The sequence below is a fragment of the Ranitomeya variabilis genome, chromosome 5, assembly GCF_051348905.1.
Source record: "Ranitomeya variabilis isolate aRanVar5 chromosome 5, aRanVar5.hap1, whole genome shotgun sequence".
Taxonomy (NCBI): domain Eukaryota; kingdom Metazoa; phylum Chordata; class Amphibia; order Anura; family Dendrobatidae; genus Ranitomeya; species Ranitomeya variabilis.
This window is the reverse complement of record NC_135236.1, coordinates 39,309,289-39,333,336: the sequence shown is the minus strand read 5'-3', so window position 1 is coordinate 39,333,336 and position 24,048 is coordinate 39,309,289. Positions and strand designations below refer to the sequence as shown.

At 35.3% G+C, this 24,048-nt stretch overlaps 17 non-coding genes across 17 annotated transcripts; all 17 read right to left on the bottom strand.

The window, feature by feature from the left end:
- Positions 1-395: 395 nt before the first annotated feature.
- On the bottom strand, positions 396-467 carry TRNAW-CCA (transfer RNA tryptophan (anticodon CCA)). The gene has a single exon. It is a non-coding gene; the product is annotated as a tRNA-Trp (tRNA).
- Positions 468-3,643: 3,176 nt separating this feature from the next.
- TRNAW-CCA (transfer RNA tryptophan (anticodon CCA)) lies at positions 3,644-3,715 on the bottom strand. Its single transcript has one exon. It is a non-coding gene; the product is annotated as a tRNA-Trp (tRNA).
- Positions 3,716-4,893: 1,178 nt separating this feature from the next.
- TRNAW-CCA (transfer RNA tryptophan (anticodon CCA)) lies at positions 4,894-4,965 on the bottom strand. Its single transcript has one exon. It is a non-coding gene; the product is annotated as a tRNA-Trp (tRNA).
- A 2,094-nt stretch (positions 4,966-7,059) lies between these two features.
- On the bottom strand, positions 7,060-7,131 carry TRNAW-CCA (transfer RNA tryptophan (anticodon CCA)). The gene has a single exon. It is a non-coding gene; the product is annotated as a tRNA-Trp (tRNA).
- Positions 7,132-8,309: 1,178 nt separating this feature from the next.
- TRNAW-CCA (transfer RNA tryptophan (anticodon CCA)) lies at positions 8,310-8,381 on the bottom strand. Its single transcript has one exon. It is a non-coding gene; the product is annotated as a tRNA-Trp (tRNA).
- A 1,214-nt stretch (positions 8,382-9,595) lies between these two features.
- On the bottom strand, positions 9,596-9,667 carry TRNAW-CCA (transfer RNA tryptophan (anticodon CCA)). Its single transcript has one exon. It is a non-coding gene; the product is annotated as a tRNA-Trp (tRNA).
- A 1,554-nt stretch (positions 9,668-11,221) lies between these two features.
- Positions 11,222-11,293, bottom strand: TRNAW-CCA (transfer RNA tryptophan (anticodon CCA)). Its single transcript has one exon. It is a non-coding gene; the product is annotated as a tRNA-Trp (tRNA).
- Positions 11,294-11,764: 471 nt separating this feature from the next.
- Positions 11,765-11,836, bottom strand: TRNAW-CCA (transfer RNA tryptophan (anticodon CCA)). Its single transcript has one exon. It is a non-coding gene; the product is annotated as a tRNA-Trp (tRNA).
- Positions 11,837-12,307: 471 nt separating this feature from the next.
- On the bottom strand, positions 12,308-12,379 carry TRNAW-CCA (transfer RNA tryptophan (anticodon CCA)). The gene has a single exon. It is a non-coding gene; the product is annotated as a tRNA-Trp (tRNA).
- Positions 12,380-14,473: 2,094 nt separating this feature from the next.
- TRNAW-CCA (transfer RNA tryptophan (anticodon CCA)) lies at positions 14,474-14,545 on the bottom strand. Its single transcript has one exon. It is a non-coding gene; the product is annotated as a tRNA-Trp (tRNA).
- A 1,178-nt stretch (positions 14,546-15,723) lies between these two features.
- On the bottom strand, positions 15,724-15,795 carry TRNAW-CCA (transfer RNA tryptophan (anticodon CCA)). The gene has a single exon. It is a non-coding gene; the product is annotated as a tRNA-Trp (tRNA).
- Positions 15,796-17,009: 1,214 nt separating this feature from the next.
- On the bottom strand, positions 17,010-17,081 carry TRNAW-CCA (transfer RNA tryptophan (anticodon CCA)). The gene has a single exon. It is a non-coding gene; the product is annotated as a tRNA-Trp (tRNA).
- Positions 17,082-18,635: 1,554 nt separating this feature from the next.
- Positions 18,636-18,707, bottom strand: TRNAW-CCA (transfer RNA tryptophan (anticodon CCA)). The gene has a single exon. It is a non-coding gene; the product is annotated as a tRNA-Trp (tRNA).
- A 471-nt stretch (positions 18,708-19,178) lies between these two features.
- Positions 19,179-19,250, bottom strand: TRNAW-CCA (transfer RNA tryptophan (anticodon CCA)). Its single transcript has one exon. It is a non-coding gene; the product is annotated as a tRNA-Trp (tRNA).
- A 471-nt stretch (positions 19,251-19,721) lies between these two features.
- TRNAW-CCA (transfer RNA tryptophan (anticodon CCA)) lies at positions 19,722-19,793 on the bottom strand. Its single transcript has one exon. It is a non-coding gene; the product is annotated as a tRNA-Trp (tRNA).
- A 2,094-nt stretch (positions 19,794-21,887) lies between these two features.
- On the bottom strand, positions 21,888-21,959 carry TRNAW-CCA (transfer RNA tryptophan (anticodon CCA)). The gene has a single exon. It is a non-coding gene; the product is annotated as a tRNA-Trp (tRNA).
- A 1,178-nt stretch (positions 21,960-23,137) lies between these two features.
- Positions 23,138-23,209, bottom strand: TRNAW-CCA (transfer RNA tryptophan (anticodon CCA)). Its single transcript has one exon. It is a non-coding gene; the product is annotated as a tRNA-Trp (tRNA).
- Between the last annotated feature and the right edge of the window lie 839 nt (positions 23,210-24,048).

Here is a 24,048-nt window from a genome sequence, read left to right as displayed (position 1 = left end):
GCTACTTTCAATCACAGTTTAGAAAAGACACAAAGAGGGCTGAATTAAGATCATCACATTTGGATTCATTGATTTCCAGTTTAAAATTAAAAATCTAGTAATAATCCCTCTTCTCTTACAAATTCAAAGATGACAATGGCGTAAACAAACTGTTAGGTGTTCCCGCAGTGGATTCATTTTTTTAATGCTTTGAACTCAATTCCCAAAGGATATTTCTCGTCAAAGTATTGTTGATAAGATATTAATCTATATAATTTAAATAAAACACTTTGTTAAACCCTGTGCTGCCAGGTTGCAACAAAGTTGAGTTATTCTACTGTTAGTAGGACTACGCAGTTTCCGTTTCAATCTTAACCCAAGCATCAATCAAGTTATGAAAAGATGAAAGAGTTTATTGACCCCGACATGATTTGAACACGCAACCTTCTGATCTGGAGTCAGACGCACTACCGTTGCGCCACGAGGTCAGTCGAAAAGCATGTGTGCTCCAGTACTTCTCAAGAAAAGTGCATGAGATAATATATGGAAGCCATGTGGAAATTTGCTACTTTCAATCACAGTTTAGAAAAGACATAAAGAGGGCTGAATTAAGATCATCACATTTGGATTCATTGATTTCCAGTTTAAAATTAAAAATCTAGTAATAATCCCTCTTCTCTTACAAATTCAAAGATGAAAATGGCGTAAACAAACTGTTAGGTGTTACCGCAGCAGATTCATTTTTTAATGCTTTGAACTCAATTCCCAAAGGATATTTCTCGTCAAAGTATTGTTGATAAGATTTTAATCTACATAATTTAAATAAAACACCTTTTTTAAACACTTTGCCTACAGGTGGCAACAAAGTCGAATTATTCTATTGTCAGTAGAATTACGCAGTTTCCGTTTTCAATCTTAACACAATCATCTATCAAGTTATGAATAGACGAAAGAGCTACTTGACCCTGATGTGATATCAACATGCAACCTTATGACCTTGAGTCAGAAGTGCTACCATTGTGCACAAGGTCAGTTGAAAAGCATGTTTGCTGCAATACTTCACATGAAAAGTGCATGAGATAATATATGGACCCCATCTGGAAATTTGCTACTTTTAATCACAGCTTAGAAAAGACATAGAGAGGGCTGAATTAAGATCATCACATTCGGATTCATTGATTTCAAGTTTAAAATTAAAAATCTAGTAATAATCCCTCTTCTTTTACAAATTCAAAGATGACAATGGCGTAAACAAACTGTTAGGTGTTCCCGCAGTGGATTCATTTTTTTAATGCTTTGAACTCAATTCCCAAAGGATATTTCTCGTCAAAGTATTGTTGATAAGATATTAATCTATATAATTTAAATAAAACACTTTGTTAAACCCTGTGCTGCCAGGTTGCAACAAAGTTGAGTTATTCTACTGTTAGTAGGATTACGCAGTTTCCGTTTCAATCTTAACCCAAGCATCAATCAAGTTATGAAAAGATGAGTTAATTGACCCCGACTTGATTTGCACACGCAACCTTCTGATCTGGAGTCATATGCGGTACCGTTGCGCCAAGAGCTCAGTTGAAAAGCATGTGTGCTCCAGTACTTCTCAATAAAAGTGCATGAGATAATGTATGGAAGCTATTTGGAAATTTGCTACTTTCAATCACAGTTTAGAAAAGACATAAAGAGGGCTGAATTAAGATCATCACATTTGGATTCATTGATTTCCAGTTTAAAATTAAAAATCTAGTAATATTCCCTCTTCTCTTACAAATTCAAAGATGACAATGGCGTAAACAAACTGTTAGGTGTTCCCGCAGTGGATTCATTTTTTTAATGCTTTGAACTCAATTCCCAAAGGATATTTCTCGTCAAAGTATTGTTGATAAGATTTTAATCTACATAATTTAAATAAAACACCTTTTTTAAACACTTTGCCTACAGGTGGCAACAAAGTCGAATTATTCTATTGTCAGTAGAATTACGCAGTTTCCGTTTTCAATCTTAACACAATCATCTATCAAGTTATGAATAGACGAAAGAGCTACTTGACCCTGATGTGATATCAACATGCAACCTTATGACCTTGAGTCAGAAGTGCTACCATTGTGCACAAGGTCAGTTGAAAAGCATGTTTGCTGCAATACTTCACATGAAAAGTGCATGAGATAATATATGGACCCCATCTGGAAATTTGCTACTTTTAATCACAGCTTAGAAAAGACATAGAGAGGGCTGAATTAAGATCATCACATTCGGATTCATTGATTTCAAGTTTAAAATTAAAAATCTAGTAATAATCCCTCTTCTTTTACAAATTCAAAGATGACAATGGCGTAAACAAACTGTTAGGTGTTCCCGCAGTGGATTCATTTTTTTAATGCTTTGAACTCAATTCCCAAAGGATATTTCTCGTCAAAGTATTGTTGATAAGATATTAATCTATATAATTTAAATAAAACACTTTGTTAAACCCTGTGCTGCCAGGTTGCAACAAAGTTGAGTTATTCTACTGTTAGTAGGATTACGCAGTTTCCGTTTCAATCTTAACCCAAGCATCAATCAAGTTATGAAAAGATGAGTTAATTGACCCCGACGTGATTTGCACACGCAACCTTCTGATCTGGAGTCATATACGGTACCGTTGCGCCACGAGCTCAGTTGAAAAGCATGTGTGCTCCAGTACTTCTCAATAAAAGTGCATGAGATAATGTATGGAAGCTATTTGGAAATTTGCTACTTTCAATCACAGTTTAGAAAAGACATAAAGAGGGCTGAATTAAGATCATCACATTTGGATTCATTGATTTCCAGTTTAAAATTAAAAATCTAGTAATATTCCCTCTTCTCTTACAAATTCAAAGATGACAATGGCGTAAACAAACTGTTAGGTGTTCCCGCAGTGGATTCATTTTTTTAATGCTTTGAACTCAATTCCCAAAGGATATTTCTCGTCAAAGTATTGTTGATAAGATATTAATCTATATAATTTAAATAAAACACTTTGTTAAACCCTGTGCTGACAGGTTGCAACAAAGTTGAGTTATTCTACTGTTAGTAGGATTACGCAGTTTCCGTTTCAATCTTAATCCAAGCATCAATCAAGTTATGAAAAGATGAGTTAATTGACCCCGACGTGATTTGAACACGCAACCTTCTGATCTGGAGTCAGATGCGCTACTGTTTCGCCACGAGGTCAGTTGAAAAGCATATGTGCTCCAGTACTTCTCAAGAAAAGTGCATGAGATAATAAATGGAAGCCATCTGGAAATTTGCTACTTTCAATCACAGTTTAGAAAAGACATAAAAGAGGGCTGAATTAAGATCATCACATTCGGATTCATTGATTTCCAGTTTAAATTTAAAAATCTAGTAATAATCCCTCTTCTCTTACAAATTCAAAGATGACAATGGCGTGAACAAACTGTTAGGTGTTGCCGGCATTGATTCATTTTTTTAATGCTTTGAACTCAATTCCCAAATAATATTTCTCGTCAAAGTATTGTTGATAAGATATTAATCTATATAATTTAAATAAAACTCATTTTTAAACCCAGCACTGACAGGTGGCAACAAAGTTGAGTTATTCTATTGTCAGTAGGATTACGCAGTTTCTGTTTCAATCTTAACCCAAGCATAAATCAAGTTATGAAAAGATGAAAGAGTTAATTGACCCCGACGTGATTTAAACACGCAACCTTTTGATCTGGAGTCAGACGCGCTACCGTTGCACCACGAGGTCGATGGGAAAGCATGTGTGCTCCATTACTTCTCATGAAAAGTGCATGAGATAATATATGGAAGCCATCTGGAAATTTGCTACTTTTAATGACATTTTGGGAAAGATATAAACAAGGATGAATTAAGATCATGACATTCAGATTCAGGGTTCTCCAGTTTAAAATGTAAAATCTAGTAATAAACTCTCTTTTCTTACAAATTCAAAGATGACAATGGCATGAACAAAGTGTTAGCTGTTCCCGGCATGGATTATTTTTTTATGTTTTGAACTCAATTCTCAAATGATATTTCTCACCAAAGTATTGTTGATAAGATTTTAATCTACATAATTTAAATAAAACACCTTTTTTAAACACTTTGCCTACAGGTGGCAACAAAGTCGAATTATTCTATTGTCAGTAGAATTACGCAGTTTCCGTTTTCAATCTTAACACAATCATCTATCAAGTTAAGAATAGACGAAAGAGCTACTTGACCCTGATGTGATATCAACATGCAACCTTATGACCTTGAGTCAGAAGTGCTGCAATACTTCTCATGAAAAGTGCATGAGATAATATATGGACCCCATCTGGAAATTTGCTACTTTTAATCACAGCTTAGAAAAGACATAAAGAGGGCTGAATTAAGATCATCACATTCGGATTCATTGATTTCAAGTTTAAAATTAAAAATCTAGTAATAATCCCTCTTCTTTTACAAATTCAAAGATGACAATGACGTAAACAAACTGTAAGGTGTTCCCGCAGTGGATTCATTTTTTTAATGCTTTGAACTCAATTCCCAAAGGATATTTCTCGTCAAAGTATTGTTGATAAGATATTAATCTATATAATTTAAATAAAACACTTTGTTAAACCCTGTGCTGCCAGGTTGCAACAAAGTTGAGTTATTCTACTGTGAGGCTATGTGCACACGTCAGGATTTTGTCAGGATTTTGTCAGGATTTTGTCAGGCTTTTTCCTCAGGTTTTGTAGCCAAAACCAGGAGTGGGTGATAAATGCAGAAGTGGTGCATATGTTTCTATTATACTTTTCCTCTAATTGTTCCACTCCTGGTTTTGGCTACAAAACCTGAGGAAAAAGCCTGATGTGTGCACATCCTTAGTAGGATTACGCAGTTTCCGTTTCAATCCTAACCCAAGCATCAATCAAGTTATGAAAAGATGAAAGAGTTAATTGACCCCGACGTGATTTGAACACGCAACCTTCTGATCTGGAGTCAGACGCGCTACCGTTGCGCCACGAGGTCAGTTGAAAAGCATGTGTGCTCCAGTACTTCTCAAGAAAAGTGCATGAGATAATATATGGAAGCCATCTCGAAATTTGCTACTTTCAATCACAGTTTAGAAAAGACATAAAGAGGGCTGAATTAAGATCATCACTTTCGGATTCATTGATTTCCAGTTTAAAATTAAAAATCTAGTAATAATCCCTCTTCTCTTACAAATTTAAAGATGACAATGGCATGAACAAAGTGTTAGCTGTTCCCGGCATGGATTTTTTTTATGTTTTGAACTCAATTCTCAAATGATATTTCTCACCAAAGTATTGTTGATAAGATTTTAATCTACATAATTTAAATAAAACACCTTTTTTAAACACTTTGCCTACAGGTGGCAACAAAGTCGAATTATTCTATTGTCAGTAGAATTACGCAGTTTCCGTTTTCAATCTTAACACAATCATCTATCAAGTTATGAATAGACGAAAGAGCTACTTGACCCTGATGTGATATCAACATGCAACCTTATGATCTTGAGTCAGAAGTGCTACCATTGTGCACAAGGTCAGTTGAAAAGCATGTTTGCTGCAATACTTCACATGAAAAGTGCATGAGATAATACATGGACCCCATCTGGAAATTTGCTACTTTTAATCACAGCTTAGAAAAGACATAAAGAGGGCTGAATTCAGATCATCACATTCGGATTCATTGATTTCCAGTTTAAAATTAAAAATCTAGTAATAATCCCTCTTCTCTTACAAATTCAAAGATGACAATGGCGTGAACAAACTGTTAGGTGTTCCCATAGTGGATTCATTTTTTTAATGCTTTGAACTCAATTCCCAAAGGATATTTCTCGTCAACATATTGTTGATAAGATATTAATCTATATAATTTAAATAAAACACTTTGTTAAACCCTGTGCTGCCAGGTTGCAACAAAGTTGAGTTATTCTACTGTTAGTAGGATTACGCAGTTTCCGTTTCAATCTTAACCCAAGCATCAATCAAGATATGAAAAGATGAAAGAGTTTATTGACCCCGACATGATTTGAACACGCAACCTTCTGACCTGGAGTCAGACGCGCTACCATTGCGGCACGAGGTCAGTTGAAAAGCATGTGTGCTCCAGTACTTCTCAAGAAAAGTGCATGAGATAATATATGGAAGCCATCTGGAAATTTGCTACTTTCAATCACAGCTTAGAAAAGACATAGAGAGGGCTGAATTAAGATCATCACATTCGGATTCATTGATTTCAAGTTTAAAATTAAAAATCTAGTAATAATCCCTCTTCTTTTACAAATTCAAAGATGACAATGGCGTAAACAAACTGTTAGGTGTTCCCGCAGTGGATTCATTTTTTTAATGCTTTGAACTCAATTCCCAAAGGATATTTCTCGTCAAAGTATTGTTGATAAGATATTAATCTATATAATTTAAATAAAACACTTTGTTAAACCCTGTGCTGCCAGGTTGCAACAAAGTTGAGTTATTCTACTGTTAGTAGGATTACGCAGTTTCCGTTTCAATCTTAACCCAAGCATCAATCAAGTTATGAAAAGATGAGTTAATTGACCCCGACGTGATTTGAACACGCAACCTTCTGATCTGGAGTCAGATGCGCTACTGTTTCGCCACGAGGTCAGTTGAAAAGCATATGTGCTCCAGTACTTCTCAAGAAAAGTGCATGAGATAATAAATGGAAGCCATCTGGAAATTTGCTACTTTCAATCACAGTTTAGAAAAGACATAAAAGAGGGCTGAATTAAGATCATCACATTCGGATTCATTGATTTCCAGTTTAAATTTAAAAATCTAGTAATAATCCCTCTTCTCTTACAAATTCAAAGATGACAATGGCGTGAACAAACTGTTAGGTGTTGCCGGCATTGATTCATTTTTTTAATGCTTTGAACTCAATTCCCAAATAATATTTCTCGTCAAAGTATTGTTGATAAGATATTAATCTATATAATTTAAATAAAACTCATTTTTAAACCCAGCACTGACAGGTGGCAACAAAGTTGAGTTATTCTATTGTCAGTAGGATTACGCAGTTTCTGTTTCAATCTTAACCCAAGCATAAATCAAGTTATGAAAAGATGAAAGAGTTAATTGACCCCGACGTGATTTAAACACGCAACCTTTTGATCTGGAGTCAGACGCGCTACCGTTGCACCACGAGGTCGATGGGAAAGCATGTGTGCTCCATTACTTCTCATGAAAAGTGCATGAGATAATATATGGAAGCCATCTGGAAATTTGCTACTTTTAATGACATTTTGGGAAAGATATAAACAAGGATGAATTAAGATCATGACATTCAGATTCAGGGTTCTCCAGTTTAAAATGTAAAATCTAGTAATAAACTCTCTTTTCTTACAAATTCAAAGATGACAATGGCATGAACAAAGTGTTAGCTGTTCCCGGCATGGATTATTTTTTTATGTTTTGAACTCAATTCTCAAATGATATTTCTCACCAAAGTATTGTTGATAAGATTTTAATCTACATAATTTAAATAAAACACCTTTTTTAAACACTTTGCCTACAGGTGGCAACAAAGTCGAATTATTCTATTGTCAGTAGAATTACGCAGTTTCCGTTTTCAATCTTAACACAATCATCTATCAAGTTAAGAATAGACGAAAGAGCTACTTGACCCTGATGTGATATCAACATGCAACCTTATGACCTTGAGTCAGAAGTGCTGCAATACTTCTCATGAAAAGTGCATGAGATAATATATGGACCCCATCTGGAAATTTGCTACTTTTAATCACAGCTTAGAAAAGACATAAAGAGGGCTGAATTAAGATCATCACATTCGGATTCATTGATTTCAAGTTTAAAATTAAAAATCTAGTAATAATCCCTCTTCTTTTACAAATTCAAAGATGACAATGACGTAAACAAACTGTTAGGTGTTCCCGCAGTGGATTCATTTTTTTAATGCTTTGAACTCAATTCCCAAAGGATATTTCTCGTCAAAGTATTGTTGATAAGATATTAATCTATATAATTTAAATAAAACACTTTGTTAAACCCTGTGCTGCCAGGTTGCAACAAAGTTGAGTTATTCTACTGTGAGGCTATGTGCACACGTCAGGATTTTGTCAGGATTTTGTCAGGATTTTGTCAGGCTTTTTCCTCAGGTTTTGTAGCCAAAACCAGGAGTGGGTGATAAATGCAGAAGTGGTGCATATGTTTCTATTATACTTTTCCTCTAATTGTTCCACTCCTGGTTTTGGCTACAAAACCTGAGGAAAAAGCCTGACGTGTGCACATCCTTAGTAGGATTACGCAGTTTCCGTTTCAATCCTAACCCAAGCATCAATCAAGTTATGAAAAGATGAAAGAGTTAATTGACCCCGACGTGATTTGAACACGCAACCTTCTGATCTGGAGTCAGACGCGCTACCGTTGCGCCACGAGGTCAGTTGAAAAGCATGTGTGCTCCAGTACTTCTCAAGAAAAGTGCATGAGATAATATATGGAAGCCATCTGGAAATTTGCTACTTTAAATCACAGTTTAGAAAAGACATAAAGAGGGCTGAATTAAGATCATCACTTTCGGATTCATTGATTTCCAGTTTAAAATTAAAAATCTAGTAATAATCCCTCTTCTCTTACAAATTCAAAGATGACAATGGCATGAACAAAGTGTTAGCTGTTCCCGGCATGGATTTTTTTTATGTTTTGAACTCAATTCTCAAATGATATTTCTCACCAAAGTATTGTTGATAAGATTTTAATCTACATAATTTAAATAAAACACCTTTTTTAAACACTTTGCCTACAGGTGGCAACAAAGTCGAATTATTCTATTGTCAGTAGAATTACGCAGTTTCCGTTTTCAATCTTAACACAATCATCTATCAAGTTATGAATAGACGAAAGAGCTACTTGACCCTGATGTGATATCAACATGCAACCTTATGATCTTGAGTCAGAAGTGCTACCATTGTGCACAAGGTCAGTTGAAAAGCATGTTTGCTGCAATACTTCACATGAAAAGTGCATGAGATAATACATGGACCCCATCTGGAAATTTGCTACTTTTAATCACAGCTTAGAAAAGACATAAAGAGGGCTGAATTCAGATCATCACATTCGGATTCATTGATTTCCAGTTTAAAATTAAAAATCTAGTAATAATCCCTCTTCTCTTACAAATTCAAAGATGACAATGGCGTGAACAAACTGTTAGGTGTTCCCATAGTGGATTCATTTTTTTAATGCTTTGAACTCAATTCCCAAAGGATATTTCTCGTCAACATATTGTTGATAAGATATTAATCTATATAATTTAAATAAAACACTTTGTTAAACCCTGTGCTGCCAGGTTGCAACAAAGTTGAGTTATTCTACTGTGAGGCTATGTGCACACGTCAGGATTTTGTCAGGATTTTGTCAGGATTTTGTCAGGCTTTTTCCTCAGGTTTTGTAGCCAAAACCAGGAGTGGGTGATAAATGCAGAAGTGGTGCATATGTTTCTATTATACTTTTCCTCTAATTGTTCCACTCCTGGTTTTGGCTACAAAACCTGAGGAAAAAGCCTGATGTGTGCACATCCTTAGTAGGATTACGCAGTTTCCGTTTCAATCCTAACCCAAGCATCAATCAAGTTATGAAAAGATGAAAGAGTTAATTGACCCCGACGTGATTTGAACACGCAACCTTCTGATCTGGAGTCAGACGCGCTACCGTTGCGCCACGAGGTCAGTTGAAAAGCATGTGTGCTCCAGTACTTCTCAAGAAAAGTGCATGAGATAATATATGGAAGCCATCTCGAAATTTGCTACTTTCAATCACAGTTTAGAAAAGACATAAAGAGGGCTGAATTAAGATCATCACTTTCGGATTCATTGATTTCCAGTTTAAAATTAAAAATCTAGTAATAATCCCTCTTCTCTTACAAATTCAAAGATGACAATGGCATGAACAAAGTGTTAGCTGTTCCCGGCATGGATTTTTTTTATGTTTTGAACTCAATTCTCAAATGATATTTCTCACCAAAGTATTGTTGATAAGATTTTAATCTACATAATTTAAATAAAACACCTTTTTTAAACACTTTGCCTACAGGTGGCAACAAAGTCGAATTATTCTATTGTCAGTAGAATTACGCAGTTTCCGTTTTCAATCTTAACACAATCATCTATCAAGTTATGAATAGACGAAAGAGCTACTTGACCCTGATGTGATATCAACATGCAACCTTATGATCTTGAGTCAGAAGTGCTACCATTGTGCACAAGGTCAGTTGAAAAGCATGTTTGCTGCAATACTTCACATGAAAAGTGCATGAGATAATACATGGACCCCATCTGGAAATTTGCTACTTTTAATCACAGCTTAGAAAAGACATAAAGAGGGCTGAATTCAGATCATCACATTCGGATTCATTGATTTCCAGTTTAAAATTAAAAATCTAGTAATAATCCCTCTTCTCTTACAAATTCAAAGATGACAATGGCGTGAACAAACTGTTAGGTGTTCCCATAGTGGATTCATTTTTTTAATGCTTTGAACTCAATTCCCAAAGGATATTTCTCGTCAACATATTGTTGATAAGATATTAATCTATATAATTTAAATAAAACACTTTCTTAAACCCTGTGCTGCCAGGTTGCAACAAAGTTGAGTTATTCTACTGTTAGTAGGATTACGCAGTTTCCGTTTCAATCTTAACCCAAGCATCAATCAAGTGATGAAAAGATGAAAGAGTTTATTGACCCCGACATGATTTGAACACGCAACCTTCTGACCTGGAGTCAGACGCGCTACCATTGCGGCACGAGGTCAGTTGAAAAGCATGTGTGCTCCAGTACTTCTCAAGAAAAGTGCATGAGATAATATGTGGAAGCCATCTGGAAATTTGCTACTTTAAATCACAGTTTAGAAAAGACATAAAGAGGGCTGAATTAAGATCATCACTTTCGGATTCATTGATTTCCAGTTTAAAATTAAAAATCTAGTAATAATCCCTCTTCTCTTACAAATTCAAAGATGACAATGGCGTGAACAAACTATTAGGTGTTCCCGCAGTGGATTCATTTTTTTAATGCTTTGAACTCAATTCCCAAAGGATATTTCTCGTCAAAGAATTGTTGATAAGATATTAATCTATATAATTTAAATAAAACACTTTGTTAAACCCTATGCTGCCAAGTTGCAACAAAGTTGAGTTATTCTACTTTAAGTAAGATTATGCAGTTTCCGTTTCAATCTTAACCCAAGCATCAATCAAGTTATGAAAAGATGAAAGAGTTAATTGACCCCGACGTGATTTGAACATGCAACCTTCTGATCTGGAGTCAGACGCGCTACCGTTGCGCCACGAGGTCAGTTGAAAAGCATGTGTGCTCCAGTACTTCTCAAGAAAAGTGCATGAGATAATATATGGAAGCCATTTGGAAATTTGCTACTTTCAATCACAGTTTAGAAAAGACACAAAGAGGGCTGAATTAAGATCATCACATTTGGATTCATTGATTTCCAGTTTAAAATTAAAAATCTAGTAATAATCCCTCTTCTCTTACAAATTCAAAGATGACAATGGCGTAAACAAACTGTTAGGTGTTCCCGCAGTGGATTCATCTTTTTAATGCTTTGAACTCAATTCCCAAAGGATATTTCTCGTCAAAGTATTGTTGATAAGATATTAATCTATATAATTTAAATAAAACACTTTGTTAAACCCTGTGCTGCCAGGTTGCAACAAAGTTGAGTTATTCTACTGTTAGTAGGACTACGCAGTTTCCGTTTCAATCTTAACCCAAGCATCAATCAAGTTATGAAAAGATGAAAGAGTTTATTGACCCCGACATGATTTGAACACGCAACCTTCTGACCTGGAGTCAGACGCGCTACCATTGCGCCACGAGGTCAGTTGAAAAGCATGTGTGCTCCAGTACTTCTCAAGAAAAGTGCATGAGATAATATATGGAAGCCATCTGGAAATTTGCTACTTTAAATCACAGTTTAGAAAAGACATAAAGAGGGCTGAATTAAGATCATCACTTTCGGATTCATTGATTTCCAGTTTAAAATTAAAAATCTAGTAATAATCCCTCTTCTCTTACAAATTCAAAGATGACAATGGCGTAAACAAACTGTTAGGTGTTCCCGCAGTGGATTCATTTTTTTAATGCTTTGAACTCAATTCCCAAAGGATATTTCTCGTCAAAGTATTGTTGATAAGATATTAATCTATATAATTTAAATAAAACACTTTGTTAAACCCTGTGCTGCCAGGTTGCAACAAAGTTGAGTTATTCTACTGTTAGTAGGACTACGCAGTTTCCGTTTCAATCTTAACCCAAGCATCAATCAAGTTATGAAAAGATGAAAGAGTTTATTGACCCCGACATGATTTGAACACGCAACCTTCTGATCTGGAGTCAGACGCACTACCGTTGCGCCACGAGGTCTGTCGAAAAGCATGTGTGCTCCAGTACTTCTCAAGAAAAGTGCATGAGATAATATATGGAAGCCATCTCGAAATTTGCTACTTTCAATCACAGTTTAGAAAAGACATAAAGAGGGCTGAATTAAGATCATCACTTTCGGATTCATTGATTTCCAGTTTAAAATTAAAAATCTAGTAATAATCCCTCTTCTCTTACAAATTTAAAGATGACAATGGCATGAACAAAGTGTTAGCTGTTCCCGGCATGGATTTTTTTTATGTTTTGAACTCAATTCTCAAATGATATTTCTCACCAAAGTATTGTTGATAAGATTTTAATCTACATAATTTAAATAAAACACCTTTTTTAAACACTTTGCCTACAGGTGGCAACAAAGTCGAATTATTCTATTGTCAGTAGAATTACGCAGTTTCCGTTTTCAATCTTAACACAATCATCTATCAAGTTATGAATAGACGAAAGAGCTACTTGACCCTGATGTGATATCAACATGCAACCTTATGATCTTGAGTCAGAAGTGCTACCATTGTGCACAAGGTCAGTTGAAAAGCATGTTTGCTGCAATACTTCACATGAAAAGTGCATGAGATAATACATGGACCCCATCTGGAAATTTGCTACTTTTAATCACAGCTTAGAAAAGACATAAAGAGGGCTGAATTCAGATCATCACATTCGGATTCATTGATTTCCAGTTTAAAATTAAAAATCTAGTAATAATCCCTCTTCTCTTACAAATTCAAAGATGACAATGGCGTGAACAAACTGTTAGGTGTTCCCATAGTGGATTCATTTTTTTAATGCTTTGAACTCAATTCCCAAAGGATATTTCTCGTCAACATATTGTTGATAAGATATTAATCTATATAATTTAAATAAAACACTTTGTTAAACCCTGTGCTGCCAGGTTGCAACAAAGTTGAGTTATTCTACTGTTAGTAGGATTACGCAGTTTCCGTTTCAATCTTAACCCAAGCATCAATCAAGATATGAAAAGATGAAAGAGTTTATTGACCCCGACATGATTTGAACACGCAACCTTCTGACCTGGAGTCAGACGCGCTACCATTGCGGCACGAGGTCAGTTGAAAAGCATGTGTGCTCCAGTACTTCTCAAGAAAAGTGCATGAGATAATATATGGAAGCCATCTGGAAATTTGCTACTTTCAATCACAGCTTAGAAAAGACATAGAGAGGGCTGAATTAAGATCATCACATTCGGATTCATTGATTTCAAGTTTAAAATTAAAAATCTAGTAATAATCCCTCTTCTTTTACAAATTCAAAGATGACAATGGCGTAAACAAACTGTTAGGTGTTCCCGCAGTGGATTCATTTTTTTAATGCTTTGAACTCAATTCCCAAAGGATATTTCTCGTCAAAGTATTGTTGATAAGATATTAATCTATATAATTTAAATAAAACACTTTGTTAAACCCTGTGCTGCCAGGTTGCAACAAAGTTGAGTTATTCTACTGTTAGTAGGATTACGCAGTTTCCGTTTCAATCTTAACCCAAGCATCAATCAAGTTATGAAAAGATGAGTTAATTGACCCCGACGTGATTTGAACACGCAACCTTCTGATCTGGAGTCAGATGCGCTACTGTTTCGCCACGAGGTCAGTTGAAAAGCATATGTGCTCCAGTACTTCTCAAGAAAAGTGCATGAGATAATAAATGGAAGCCATCTGGAAATTTGCTACTTTCAATCACAGTTTAGAAAAGACATAAAAGAGGGCTGAATTAAGATCATCACATTCGGATTCATTGATTTCCAGTTTAAATTTAAAAATCTAGTAATAATCCCTCTTCTCTTACAAATTCAAAGATGACAATGGCGTGAACAAACTGTTAGGTGTTGCCGGCATTGATTCATTTTTTTAATGCTTTGAACTCAATTCCCAAATAATATTTCTCGTCAAAGTATTGTTGATAAGATATTAATCTATATAATTTAAATAAAACTCATTTTTAAACCCAGCACTGACAGGTGGCAACAAAGTTGAGTTATTCTATTGTCAGTAGGATTACGCAGTTTCTGTTTCAATCTTAACCCAAGCATAAATCAAGTTATGAAAAGATGAAAGAGTTAATTGACCCCGACGTGATTTAAACACGCAACCTTTTGATCTGGAGTCAGACGCGCTACCGTTGCACCACGAGGTCGATGGGAAAGCATGTGTGCTCCATTACTTCTCATGAAAAGTGCATGAGATAATATATGGAAGCCATCTGGAAATTTGCTACTTTTAATGACATTTTGGGAAAGATATAAACAAGGATGAATTAAGATCATGACATTCAGATTCAGGGTTCTCCAGTTTAAAATGTAAAATCTAGTAATAAACTCTCTTTTCTTACAAATTCAAAGATGACAATGGCATGAACAAAGTGTTAGCTGTTCCCGGCATGGATTATTTTTTTATGTTTTGAACTCAATTCTCAAATGATATTTCTCACCAAAGTATTGTTGATAAGATTTTAATCTACATAATTTAAATAAAACACCTTTTTTAAACACTTTGCCTACAGGTGGCAACAAAGTCGAATTATTCTATTGTCAGTAGAATTACGCAGTTTCCGTTTTCAATCTTAACACAATCATCTATCAAGTTAAGAATAGACGAAAGAGCTACTTGACCCTGATGTGATATCAACATGCAACCTTATGACCTTGAGTCAGAAGTGCTGCAATACTTCTCATGAAAAGTGCATGAGATAATATATGGACCCCATCTGGAAATTTGCTACTTTTAATCACAGCTTAGAAAAGACATAAAGAGGGCTGAATTAAGATCATCACATTCGGATTCATTGATTTCAAGTTTAAAATTAAAAATCTAGTAATAATCCCTCTTCTTTTACAAATTCAAAGATGACAATGACGTAAACAAACTGTTAGGTGTTCCCGCAGTGGATTCATTTTTTTAATGCTTTGAACTCAATTCCCAAAGGATATTTCTCGTCAAAGTATTGTTGATAAGATATTAATCTATATAATTTAAATAAAACACTTTGTTAAACCCTGTGCTGCCAGGTTGCAACAAAGTTGAGTTATTCTACTGTGAGGCTATGTGCACACGTCAGGATTTTGTCAGGATTTTGTCAGGATTTTGTCAGGCTTTTTCCTCAGGTTTTGTAGCCAAAACCAGGAGTGGGTGATAAATGCAGAAGTGGTGCATATGTTTCTATTATACTTTTCCTCTAATTGTTCCACTCCTGGTTTTGGCTACAAAACCTGAGGAAAAAGCCTGACGTGTGCACATCCTTAGTAGGATTACGCAGTTTCCGTTTCAATCCTAACCCAAGCATCAATCAAGTTATGAAAAGATGAAAGAGTTAATTGACCCCGACGTGATTTGAACACGCAACCTTCTGATCTGGAGTCAGACGCGCTACCGTTGCGCCACGAGGTCAGTTGAAAAGCATGTGTGCTCCAGTACTTCTCAAGAAAAGTGCATGAGATAATATATGGAAGCCATCTGGAAATTTGCTACTTTAAATCACAGTTTAGAAAAGACATAAAGAGGGCTGAATTAAGATCATCACTTTCGGATTCATTGATTTCCAGTTTAAAATTAAAAATCTAGTAATAATCCCTCTTCTCTTACAAATTCAAAGATGACAATGGCATGAACAAAGTGTTAGCTGTTCCCGGCATGGATTTTTTTTATGTTTTGAACTCAATTCTCAAATGATATTTCTCACCAAAGTATTGTTGATAAGATTTTAATCTACATAATTTAAATAAAACACCTTTTTTAAACACTTTGCCTACAGGTGGCAACAAAGTCGAATTATTCTATTGTCAGTAGAATTACGCAGTTTCCGTTTTCAATCTTAACACAATCATCTATCAAGTTATGAATAGACGAAAGAGCTACTTGACCCTGATGTGATATCAACATGCAACCTTATGATCTTGAGTCAGAAGTGCTACCATTGTGCACAAGGTCAGTTGAAAAGCATGTTTGCTGCAATACTTCACATGAAAAGTGCATGAGATAATACATGGACCCCATCTGGAAATTTGCTACTTTTAATCACAGCTTAGAAAAGACATAAAGAGGGCTGAATTCAGATCATCACATTCGGATTCATTGATTTCCAGTTTAAAATTAAAAATCTAGTAATAATCCCTCTTCTCTTACAAATTCAAAGATGACAATGGCGTGAACAAACTGTTAGGTGTTCCCATAGTGGATTCATTTTTTTAATGCTTTGAACTCAATTCCCAAAGGATATTTCTCGTCAACATATTGTTGATAAGATATTAATCTATATAATTTAAATAAAACACTTTGTTAAACCCTGTGCTGCCAGGTTGCAACAAAGTTGAGTTATTCTACTGTGAGGCTATGTGCACACGTCAGGATTTTGTCAGGATTTTGTCAGGATTTTGTCAGGCTTTTTCCTCAGGTTTTGTAGCCAAAACCAGGAGTGGGTGATAAATGCAGAAGTGGTGCATATGTTTCTATTATACTTTTCCTCTAATTGTTCCACTCCTGGTTTTGGCTACAAAACCTGAGGAAAAAGCCTGATGTGTGCACATCCTTAGTAGGATTACGCAGTTTCCGTTTCAATCCTAACCCAAGCATCAATCAAGTTATGAAAAGATGAAAGAGTTAATTGACCCCGACGTGATTTGAACACGCAACCTTCTGATCTGGAGTCAGACGCGCTACCGTTGCGCCACGAGGTCAGTTGAAAAGCATGTGTGCTCCAGTACTTCTCAAGAAAAGTGCATGAGATAATATATGGAAGCCATCTCGAAATTTGCTACTTTCAATCACAGTTTAGAAAAGACATAAAGAGGGCTGAATTAAGATCATCACTTTCGGATTCATTGATTTCCAGTTTAAAATTAAAAATCTAGTAATAATCCCTCTTCTCTTACAAATTCAAAGATGACAATGGCATGAACAAAGTGTTAGCTGTTCCCGGCATGGATTTTTTTTATGTTTTGAACTCAATTCTCAAATGATATTTCTCACCAAAGTATTGTTGATAAGATTTTAATCTACATAATTTAAATAAAACACCTTTTTTAAACACTTTGCCTACAGGTGGCAACAAAGTCGAATTATTCTATTGTCAGTAGAATTACGCAGTTTCCGTTTTCAATCTTAACACAATCATCTATCAAGTTATGAATAGACGAAAGAGCTACTTGACCCTGATGTGATATCAACATGCAACCTTATGATCTTGAGTCAGAAGTGCTACCATTGTGCACAAGGTCAGTTGAAAAGCATGTTTGCTGCAATACTTCACATGAAAAGTGCATGAGATAATACATGGACCCCATCTGGAAATTTGCTACTTTTAATCACAGCTTAGAAAAGACATAAAGAGGGCTGAATTCAGATCATCACATTCGGATTCATTGATTTCCAGTTTAAAATTAAAAATCTAGTAATAATCCCTCTTCTCTTACAAATTCAAAGATGACAATGGCGTGAACAAACTGTTAGGTGTTCCCATAGTGGATTCATTTTTTTAATGCTTTGAACTCAATTCCCAAAGGATATTTCTCGTCAACATATTGTTGATAAGATATTAATCTATATAATTTAAATAAAACACTTTGTTAAACCCTGTGCTGCCAGGTTGCAACAAAGTTGAGTTATTCTACTGTTAGTAGGATTACGCAGTTTCCGTTTCAATCTTAACCCAAGCATCAATCAAGTGATGAAAAGATGAAAGAGTTTATTGACCCCGACATGATTTGAACACGCAACCTTCTGACCTGGAGTCAGACGCGCTACCATTGCGGCACGAGGTCAGTTGAAAAGCATGTGTGCTCCAGTACTTCTCAAGAAAAGTGCATGAGATAATATGTGGAAGCCATCTGGAAATTTGCTACTTTAAATCACAGTTTAGAAAAGACATAAAGAGGGCTGAATTAAGATCATCACTTTCGGATTCATTGATTTCCAGTTTAAAATTAAAAATCTAGTAATAATCCCTCTTCTCTTACAAATTCAAAGATGACAATGGCGTGAACAAACTATTAGGTGTTCCCGCAGTGGATTCATTTTTTTAATGCTTTGAACTCAATTCCCAAAGGATATTTCTCGTCAAAGAATTGTTGATAAGATATTAATCTATATAATTTAAATAAAACACTTTGTTAAACCCTATGCTGCCAAGTTGCAACAAAGTTGAGTTATTCTACTTTAAGTAAGATTATGCAGTTTCCGTTTCAATCTTAACCCAAGCATCAATCAAGTTATGAAAAGATGAAAGAGTTAATTGACCCCGACGTGATTTGAACATGCAACCTTCTGATCTGGAGTCAGACGCGCTACCGTTGCGCCACGAGGTCAGTTGAAAAGCATGTGTGCTCCAGTACTTCTCAAGAAAAGTGCATGAGATAATATATGGAAGCCATTTGGAAATTTGCTACTTTCAATCACAGTTTAGAAAAGACACAAAGAGGGCTGAATTAAGATCATCACATTTGGATTCATTGATTTCCAGTTTAAAATTAAAAATCTAGTAATAATCCCTCTTCTCTTACAAATTCAAAGATGACAATGGCGTAAACAAACTGTTAGGTGTTCCCGCAGTGGATTCATCTTTTTAATGCTTTGAACTCAATTCCCAAAGGATATTTCTCGTCAAAGTATTGTTGATAAGATATTAATCTATATAATTTAAATAAAACACTTTGTTAAACCCTGTGCTGCCAGGTTGCAACAAAGTTGAGTTATTCTACTGTTAGTAGGACTACGCAGTTTCCGTTTCAATCTTAACCCAAGCATCAATCAAGTTATGAAAAGATGAAAGAGTTTATTGACCCCGACATGATTTGAACACGCAACCTTCTGACCTGGAGTCAGACGCGCTACCATTGCGCCACGAGGTCAGTTGAAAAGCATGTGTGCTCCAGTACTTCTCAAGAAAAGTGCATGAGATAATATATGGAAGCCATCTGGAAATTTGCTACTTTAAATCACAGTTTAGAAAAGACATAAAGAGGGCTGAATTAAGATCATCACTTTCGGATTCATTGATTTCCAGTTTAAAATTAAAAATCTAGTAATAATCCCTCTTCTCTTACAAATTCAAAGATGACAATGGCGTAAACAAACTGTTAGGTGTTCCCGCAGTGGATTCATTTTTTTAATGCTTTGAACTCAATTCCCAAAGGATATTTCTCGTCAAAGTATTGTTGATAAGATATTAATCTATATAATTTAAATAAAACACTTTGTTAAACCCTGTGCTGCCAGGTTGCAACAAAGTTGAGTTATTCTACTGTTAGTAGGACTACGCAGTTTCCGTTTCAATCTTAACCCAAGCATCAATCAAGTTATGAAAAGATGAAAGAGTTTATTGACCCCGACATGATTTGAACACGCAACCTTCTGATCTGGAGTCAGACGCACTACCGTTGCGCCACGAGGTCTGTCGAAAAGCATGTGTGCTCCAGTACTTCTCAAGAAAAGTGCATGAGATAATATATGGAAGCCATCTCGAAATTTGCTACTTTCAATCACAGTTTAGAAAAGACATAAAGAGGGCTGAATTAAGATCATCACTTTCGGATTCATTGATTTCCAGTTTAAAATTAAAAATCTAGTAATAATCCCTCTTCTCTTACAAATTTAAAGATGACAATGGCATGAACAAAGTGTTAGCTGTTCCCGGCATGGATTTTTTTTATGTTTTGAACTCAATTCTCAAATGATATTTCTCACCAAAGTATTGTTGATAAGATTTTAATCTACATAATTTAAATAAAACACCTTTTTTAAACACTTTGCCTACAGGTGGCAACAAAGTCGAATTATTCTATTGTCAGTAGAATTACGCAGTTTCCGTTTTCAATCTTAACACAATCATCTATCAAGTTATGAATAGACGAAAGAGCTACTTGACCCTGATGTGATATCAACATGCAACCTTATGATCTTGAGTCAGAAGTGCTACCATTGTGCACAAGGTCAGTTGAAAAGCATGTTTGCTGCAATACTTCACATGAAAAGTGCATGAGATAATACATGGACCCCATCTGGAAATTTGCTACTTTTAATCACAGCTTAGAAAAGACATAAAGAGGGCTGAATTCAGATCATCACATTCGGATTCATTGATTTCCAGTTTAAAATTAAAAATCTAGTAATAATCCCTCTTCTCTTACAAATTCAAAGATGACAATGGCGTGAACAAACTGTTAGGTGTTCCCATAGTGGATTCATTTTTTTAATGCTTTGAACTCAATTCCCAAAGGATATTTCTCGTCAACATATTGTTGATAAGATATTAATCTATATAATTTAAATAAAACACTTTGTTAAACCCTGTGCTGCCAGGTTGCAACAAAGTTGAGTTATTCTACTGTTAGTAGGATTACGCAGTTTCCGTTTCAATCTTAACCCAAGCATCAATCAAGATATGAAAAGATGAAAGAGTTTATTGACCCCGACATGATTTGAACACGCAACCTTCTGACCTGGAGTCAGACGCGCTACCATTGCGGCACGAGGTCAGTTGAAAAGCATGTGTGCTCCAGTACTTCTCAAGAAAAGTGCATGAGATAATATATGGAAGCCATCTGGAAATTTGCTACTTTCAATCACAGCTTAGAAAAGACATAGAGAGGGCTGAATTAAGATCATCACATTCGGATTCATTGATTTCAAGTTTAAAATTAAAAATCTAGTAATAATCCCTCTTCTTTTACAAATTCAAAGATGACAATGGCGTAAACAAACTGTTAGGTGTTCCCGCAGTGGATTCATTTTTTTAATGCTTTGAACTCAATTCCCAAAGGATATTTCTCGTCAAAGTATTGTTGATAAGATATTAATCTATATAATTTAAATAAAACACTTTGTTAAACCCTGTGCTGCCAGGTTGCAACAAAGTTGAGTTATTCTACTGTTAGTAGGATTACGCAGTTTCCGTTTCAATCTTAACCCAAGCATCAATCAAGTTATGAAAAGATGAGTTAATTGACCCCGACGTGATTTGAACACGCAACCTTCTGATCTGGAGTCAGATGCGCTACTGTTTCGCCACGAGGTCAGTTGAAAAGCATATGTGCTCCAGTACTTCTCAAGAAAAGTGCATGAGATAATAAATGGAAGCCATCTGGAAATTTGCTACTTTCAATCACAGTTTAGAAAAGACATAAAAGAGGGCTGAATTAAGATCATCACATTCGGATTCATTGATTTCCAGTTTAAATTTAAAAATCTAGTAATAATCCCTCTTCTCTTACAAATTCAAAGATGACAATGGCGTGAACAAACTGTTAGGTGTTGCCGGCATTGATTCATTTTTTTAATGCTTTGAACTCAATTCCCAAATAATATTTCTCGTCAAAGTATTGTTGATAAGATATTAATCTATATAATTTAAATAAAACTCATTTTTAAACCCAGCACTGACAGGTGGCAACAAAGTTGAGTTATTCTATTGTCAGTAGGATTACGCAGTTTCTGTTTCAATCTTAACCCAAGCATAAATCAAGTTATGAAAAGATGAAAGAGTTAATTGACCCCGACGTGATTTAAACACGCAACCTTTTGATCTGGAGTCAGACGCGCTACCGTTGCACCACGAGGTCGATGGGAAAGCATGTGTGCTCCATTACTTCTCATGAAAAGTGCATGAGATAATATATGGAAGCCATCTGGAAATTTGCTACTTTTAATGACATTTTGGGAAAGATATAAACAAGGATGAATTAAGATCATGACATTCAGATTCAGGGTTCTCCAGTTTAAAATGTAAAATCTAGTAATAAACTCTCTTTTCTTACAAATTCAAAGATGACAATGGCATGAACAAAGTGTTAGCTGTTCCCGGCATGGATTATTTTTTTATGTTTTGAACTCAATTCTCAAATGATATTTCTCACCAAAGTATTGTTGATAAGATTTTAATCTACATAATTTAAATAAAACACCTTTTTTAAACACTTTGCCTACAGGTGGCAACAAAGTCGAATTATTCTATTGTCAGTAGAATTACGCAGTTTCCGTTTTCAATCTTAACACAATCATCTATCAAGTTAAGAATAGACGAAAGAGCTACTTGACCCTGATGTGATATCAACATGCAACCTTATGACCTTGAGTCAGAAGTGCTGCAATACTTCTCATGAAAAGTGCATGAGATAATATATGGACCCCATCTGGAAATTTGCTACTTTTAATCACAGCTTAGAAAAGACATAAAGAGGGCTGAATTAAGATCATCACATTCGGATTCATTGATTTCAAGTTTAAAATTAAAAATCTAGTAATAATCCCTCTTCTTTTACAAATTCAAAGATGACAATGACGTAAACAAACTGTTAGGTGTTCCCGCAGTGGATTCATTTTTTTAATGCTTTGAACTCAATTCCCAAAGGATATTTCTCGTCAAAGTATTGTTGATAAGATATTAATCTATATAATTTAAATAAAACACTTTGTTAAACCCTGTGCTGCCAGGTTGCAACAAAGTTGAGTTATTCTACTGTGAGGCTATGTGCACACGTCAGGATTTTGTCAGGATTTTGTCAGGATTTTGTCAGGCTTTTTCCTCAGGTTTTGTAGCCAAAACCAGGAGTGGGTGATAAATGCAGAAGTGGTGCATATGTTTCTATTATACTTTTCCTCTAATTGTTCCACTCCTGGTTTTGGCTACAAAACCTGAGGAAAAAGCCTGACGTGTGCACATCCTTAGTAGGATTACGCAGTTTCCGTTTCAATCCTAACCCAAGCATCAATCAAGTTATGAAAAGATGAAAGAGTTAATTGACCCCGACGTGATTTGAACACGCAACCTTCTGATCTGGAGTCAGACGCGCTACCGTTGCGCCACGAGGTCAGTTGAAAAGCATGTGTGCTCCAGTACTTCTCAAGAAAAGTGCATGAGATAATATATGGAAGCCATCTGGAAATTTGCTACTTTAAATCACAGTTTAGAAAAGACATAAAGAGGGCTGAATTAAGATCATCACTTTCGGATTCATTGATTTCCAGTTTAAAATTAAAAATCTAGTAATAATCCCTCTTCTCTTACAAATTCAAAGATGACAATGGCATGAACAAAGTGTTAGCTGTTCCCGGCATGGATTTTTTTTATGTTTTGAACTCAATTCTCAAATGATATTTCTCACCAAAGTATTGTTGATAAGATTTTAATCTACATAATTTAAATAAAACACCTTTTTTAAACACTTTGCCTACAGGTGGCAACAAAGTCGAATTATTCTATTGTCAGTAGAATTACGCAGTTTCCGTTTTCAATCTTAACACAATCATCTATCAAGTTATGAATAGACGAAAGAGCTACTTGACCCTGATGTGATATCAACATGCAACCTTATGATCTTGAGTCAGAAGTGCTACCATTGTGCACAAGGTCAGTTGAAAAGCATGTTTGCTGCAATACTTCACATGAAAAGTGCATGAGATAATACATGGACCCCATCTGGAAATTTGCTACTTTTAATCACAGCTTAGAAAAGACATAAAGAGGGCTGAATTCAGATCATCACATTCGGATTCATTGATTTCCAGTTTAAAATTAAAAATCTAGTAATAATCCCTCTTCTCTTACAAATTCAAAGATGACAATGGCGTGAACAAACTGTTAGGTGTTCCCATAGTGGATTCATTTTTTTAATGCTTTGAACTCAATTCCCAAAGGATATTTCTCGTCAA